Raw genomic sequence first — 6,309 nt, forward strand, 5'->3', positions numbered from 1 at the left:
CTGTCTCTCTCTCTCTCTCTCTCTCTCTCTCTCTCTCTCTCTCTCTCTCGCTTACACATACGCGTGCGTGCACATACTCAGACACAGATGTTGCCCTGTTTAGTGATTTAAATGCATAACTTGTGTCATTGACGGAGCCGAAGGGGGGGGGGGGGGCACAGTAACCCCAGTTAGCTCAAACCCAGAGCCCTGCACGCAACACCAACCAGTAACTAATACTAATAGTGTGTTTAGTTTTAGTAGATGTTTTACGGCGCTCGCAACTGCACAAAGGTCATATGAGCGCCAGCAGATTAGAGGTGTTGCAACTGAGTAACAGATATAAAAAAGAAGAAGGGGGGAGATTAGGACGATAGATGTTTCATAGGAAAGAAGAGGCAAACCACACCAGAGCACCCGCCAACCACCCACAACTAATAATGCGTTTTGTCTAATTGTATGCGTGCCGAAAGTGTGGTGTTGTGTGTTGCGTGATGCTCTGTAATTGTTGAAGCACCTCTTATGTTGTGGGTTGTTGGTGGGTGCTGTGGTGTGGTTTGCTCATTCTTTCCTATAAAAAAAATGTCGTCTCTCTCTCTCTCTCTTCCCTTTTTCTTTTTTTTTGTGTATGTTACTCTCTTGTAGCACATATGTATGGGTGGTTGGCGGGTGCTCTGATGTGGTTTTCTTCTTCTTTCCTATCAAACATCTATCGTCCTTATCTCCCCTCCTTTTTGTGTTTGTTACTCTCGAGTAACATCTCTTCTCTTCGGCACTTATATGACCTTATTGTGCTGCAAGTGCCGTAAAACTCTTACTAAAACAAAAGGAAAAGTGTGATGTTATGTGTTACGCAATTGTTAAAACTGATCTTTTGTTTTTGTTCGCCACTTCAACTAAAACCCCACCCAACACGGATGAATAAAACATGATGATGCTACTTGATTAGTACCACGAGTCCACGTAGTACTGTGTTTGAGAGCGGGTGGTTAGAGGACGCCATTGGTAGGTGCCACTTATGTAGTTTGCTCTTTCTTTCCTTAAAAAAAAATCTATCATCTCTATCTCCCCTCCTTTTTTTGGGTGTATTTTATATTTTACTCTCTTGTAACACATCTGTTCTTTGCACTTATATGACCTTATTGTGCTGCAAGTGCCGTAAAACTCTTACTCAAACTAACACATCTGTTCATAGGCATTTATAATGACTTATTTGTGTTGCAAGTGCCGTAAAACTTACTAAAACAAAGGAAAAGTGTGATGTTATGTGTTATGTGATGCTTTGTAATTGTTAAAACTCATCTTTTGTTTTTGCTAAAACCCCACCCAACACGGATGAATAAAACATGATGATGCTACTTGATTAGTACCACGAGTCCACGAAGTAGTGTGTTTGAGAGCTGGTGGTGAGTGGGTGGTTAGAGGACGCCATTGGTGGGACCAACGTTTCTTTTCCTCCTTTGTTGTCGTTCTTGTTGTTGTTGTCGTCGTTGTTTGTTTGTTGTTGTTGTTGTTGTTGTCATTGTTGTTGTCTTTGTTGTTGTTGTTGTCTTTGTTGTCATTGTTGTTGTCTTTGTTGTTGTTGTTGTCTTTGTTGTTGTTGTTGTTTTTCTCTGCATGTCTGTGGGTGGTTGGCGGGTGCTCTGGTGTGGTTTGCTTCTTCTTTCCTTATGAAACATCTATCGTCCTTATCTCCCATTCTTCTTTTTTAAAAAGTTTATTGCTCTCTTGGAACACCTCTAATCTTCGTCACGTATATATTACCTTATTGTGCTGCAAGTGCCGTAAAACTCACTAAAACTAAAAGCTTGTCTTTCTGCTTTTTCCCACAAGCATTTTTGCCGTCCATGTATCAATGTACTTCTCTTTACCCAGACCTAAACTCGACACGTGTACTTTGATGAGACCAGACAGTTTTACTCGATACCTTGGCGAGACTCAGCTTCCGTGATCACGCTATGACCAGTTCACACACACGGGCGGGTTTCATGGCTCCCAAATGAGCCTCGTTCATTAATTAATTAATTTTCTTCTTATTTTTTTTGTTTTTCCTTTACCTTTATTACACATTATTCTGTCGACTGTTTCTGCACGCGCTGATAGCTGAAAGGAAGTTAGGAAGTTCGACACAATCTCCTCTCCTCTACTGTCCGCTCTCCTTAATCTCTTATCTGTCCCGGGAGTAGAGGTGGGCAAAATCCGGATAATCTATAAGGATAACCGGATAATTCTCAATGAAACATTGTCTGAATTCAGACTCTTAACTCTCTTTCCTGACCCGTCTGCCGAAGTGGGTGCACCGATTTGTTGAAGTAGTGCTAACCCGTTTGTTGAAGTTGTTCCAACCCATTTGCCGAAGCGGTTCATATCAAAAGAGGTGCACTAATATATTATCCGGATTTTGTTAAAGCGACTCTTTGCCCAGCCCTACCCGGGAGTTTTCCCTAAGACAACGCATGTCATCGACTTTGGAGAGCGTGCGGAAATTACTCCTCTTGTTCGCGCGTGTCACGAAGCTTCACATCACAAGGGTTAGTTAGGCCAGCGCCTCACGGTGTGCTATCAGAGAGTTGTACAGTAATGCTGTCACTGTAAACCCTCTCTGGTGCTATACGGTGCTATAATTTGTGGGCGGTGGAGCGTTCTATCAAATAAGATAAGATAAGATAAGATAAGATAAGATAGTACTTTATTATCCCAGAGGGAAACTTTCCTTGGTTGTACAGGACCGTAAAAACACATGCAGGCATACATTAAAAAAAAAAAAAAAAAAAAAAAATTTAAAAAATTAAGTCATATATATTACTCTCATTAAAACTCAACATGAAAGGAGAAGTAAAGCTAACAAAATGTACATACCAAATGCATCATTCAACCAAATGCAGGAATTTAAATACCAGACCCCTGGAGCCATATACAGATACATACTCTAAGAGCAACACACATCTATGCTCATTCTGACAAAAGCCTTATGCTAGATGGTAAAAAACTTCTTTTTATATCTTTCTTTCTTTGTTTTTGGAGGTACATATCTGCCGCTGCGTGATCTTACAATTAGTGTGGATAAGGGGTGTGATGTGTCGTTTATAATGCTTTTTATCTTTTTTATACGTGTGGTGTTATACATTTCATAATACATTTCATAAATCAAAATACGAACGTCTGTTTGAGTCTTATGTGTGGGGCGGGCAGGTTCTGGTCTGGTATGTCATGTCATTGTCAGTCAGTGTAGTGTAGCGTCGTGTCGCGCTAAAGATTTCTTTTAAAAAAGTGTTTTACGGGTCTCGCAACTGCATATACGGGTGGGGGGTTGGCGGGTGCTCTGGTGTGATTTGCTCCTTCTTTCCTATCAAACGTCTATCCTTCTGATCTCTCCTCCTTTTTTTTTATGTTTGCAACACCTCTAATCTTCTGGCGCTCATATGATCGTATGCTGTTGCGAGCGCCGTAAAACCTCTACTGAAACTAAAAAGAAAAGAGGAGGAGAGAAAAGGACGAAAGAAGTTTGACTCGCTCAGCACGCTCAAAGCTGAAACCTGTCAGACAACTGTTACATCCCTGTGATCCTCTCGTTTGGCAGCGAACACGCAACCTGTTTGAAACCCGGGTTTAAAAGAGAAAAACGGTGGGCGGTTGGCGGAAGCTCTGGTGTGGTTTACTCCTTCTTTCATATCAAACTTCTGTCGTGCTTATCTCACTTCCTTCTTAGCTTTCCTTCTTTTTTGTGTATTTTACTCTCTTGTAACACGTAAGCTATTCTTCGGCACTTATATGACCTTTTTGTATTGCAAGTGCCGTAAACCTTTTTATTAAAACTAAACTAAAAGAAAAAGGAAAAAAGGAAAGGGCTGGGGGAGGGGGTGTTTTTAGTTTTAGTTGAGGTTTCACGGCGCTCGCAACTGCATACATTCATATGAGCGCCAGAAGATTAGAGCTATTACAACATGAGTAACAAACACAAATAGGAAGAAGGGGAGATAAGAACGATATATGTTTGATAGGAAAGAAGAAGCAAAGCACACCAGAGCACCCGCCGACCACCCGCGGAGGGTGCGCAGGTTTTTAAAATAAGAATTGTGTGATTTAGAGCCAAGAGTTGCTGCCCAGTGGGAAGACGAGCGAGTGTAACGTGTGGCTGCGAGGAGGGAATGTCTCCATGAGGTCAGGGCAGGACAATATCGTGTCCACTCCGGTGTTCTGACGGCAAATCACGGGCTCAGTTGGGGGGAGATCAGGTTTGGTTGTGGGTGGTGGTGGATTCTCTGGTGTGGTTTGCTTCTTCTTTCTAAAAAAAAAGCTATCCTTCTTCTCTCTCCTCCTCCTTTTTTGTGTTTATTACTCTCTTGTAGCACCTCTAATCTTCAGCAATGATATGACTTTATTGTGTTGCAAGTGCCGTAAAACTCTGACTAAAACTAGACTAAAAGAAGAATGAAAAAGGAAGGAGTGGGGGGGGGGGGGCAGTCGGAAGACGAGCGAGTGTAACCTGTAGCAGCAAGGAGGGATGTTTCGATGATGTCAGGGCAGGACAATATCGTGGCCACTCCGGTGTTCCGACGGAGAATCACGGGCCCAGTCTGGGAGATAAGCCCGGGTTGAATTGGTCGCTTTTAAGGACAAGCGGGCTAACCCAGATTTTAGGGGTTTCCAGAAATCTTAACCTACACCAAAAGTGAGCATTGCCCTACCTGTAGGAGAAGTTTGGTTTCACTGGTGTGTATGTTTGTTTGGTTATAGAGAAAACTCTCCTTGTCTTTTAAAGAAATTGAACAAGGGGCAAAGACTTTGCCTTCAATTTTCTCAAAACAGCTTTTTGCGGGATAGCCCCCTTGTGCTTAAAAGCAACCAGTTTTTGTTTCAGGATGGGATCGCCGGAACAATAATACGTTGACCCGGGTGGTCATTACGGGGAAAGCAAATTAATTAGTCTGATAAGGTTGATTTTGTTTCGAGATCAAGAGTGGGCACCACGTATTTGTCAGGTGCTCTTTTTGTAGTTGCCATCGAGTTAATGTTGTTTGGGCCTTTCTGTCGTGAGAACTCACGCTGTTTGTCTGAGTGCAGTTTACACACGATTGGGACACACGCAGTATTGGTGAAGAAAAATAAAGTGCTGGCTGTAGTGGACTTTGGGAGGGGGGGGGGGGGGACCCAAAAAATACGCCACCGGTTTGACCTTGTACAGTTGCAAGCTACGTAAAACTCTGACTAAAACAATAAAAAAAAGGGTGTGGAATCTCTTGTTTGCCTGTTGGACACAGGGCAGGTGTAAGATTCTGCAGCTTTTTGCTGGGTTTTCTCAGCTTGGGAACAAGTTTCTGCTGGATTCGTGAGCTGTTGGGGGGAACTCTGGGTTTGCTTTGACATCGCCTCCAGCGGGGCTCAGAGCCGTTGTCTCGGGGAGATCGGTGTGTCGTGAGAAACAATAGGGGGGTGTGAGGTACAGCTGGGCGGAGAATCGATTCCGGATCCGATTCCCACGAGTAGTGCTACGGAAGAGAAGTTCAGACTCCTTTTTACGAAAACCAAACGGTTATTAATCATTCAAATCTACTTTTGAAAAAAGAATTTATTTTTGAGATATAAAAGTTGATGCTTCGTAGTGTTCCGAAATCAAGGTTATCCTAAATCCTGAAGATGTTCGGAGCCAATTAGGTAACCACTGGAAGAAATCACATCGTTATAAAGTAAGTGTGGGTGGTTGGCGTGTACTCTGGTGTGGTTTGCTTCTTCTTTCCTATCAGACATCTATCGTCCTTACCTCCCCTTCTTCTTTTTTGTGTTTGTTACTCTCTTGTAACACCTCTAATCTTCGGCACTTATATGACCTTAATGTGTTGCAGGTGCCGTAAAACTCGTAAAAAAAGAAGAAGTAAGGAATTGGGTTCGGAGTCGATTAATTCGATTCTTAGCTTTCAATTTCAATAATCGGGAACCTAGCCGCCCAGCAGTAGACTGTGAGCTTGGTGGGTCAGTACAGCTGTTGTAGGCTGCCAGTCTGGGAGCGAGCGAGGTCGGCATTCAGCCGTGTTGTCCGATCCTCTCCCCTCACCCCCCCCCCCCCCCCACCGGAAACGCCGAAGTCGAAACAACCTCCGTGGGACGTGGGTGGTTGGCGGATGGGTGCTATTTTGTGGTTTGCTCCTTCTTTCCTACCATGCATCTTTTGTCCTTTTCTCCCCTCCTCCTTTTTATGTTTGTTACTCTCTTGTAACACCTCTTATCTTCTGGCACTCATTAATGATGACCTTTTGCAGTTGCGAGCGTCGTCAAACCTCTTCTCAAACTAAAAATAAAAACATGTTTAATTTATTTATTCATAATTTATTA

The sequence above is a fragment of the Aplysia californica genome, unplaced genomic scaffold (assembly GCF_000002075.1).
Source record: "Aplysia californica isolate F4 #8 unplaced genomic scaffold, AplCal3.0 scaffold00123, whole genome shotgun sequence".
Classification (NCBI taxonomy): domain Eukaryota; kingdom Metazoa; phylum Mollusca; class Gastropoda; order Aplysiida; family Aplysiidae; genus Aplysia; species Aplysia californica.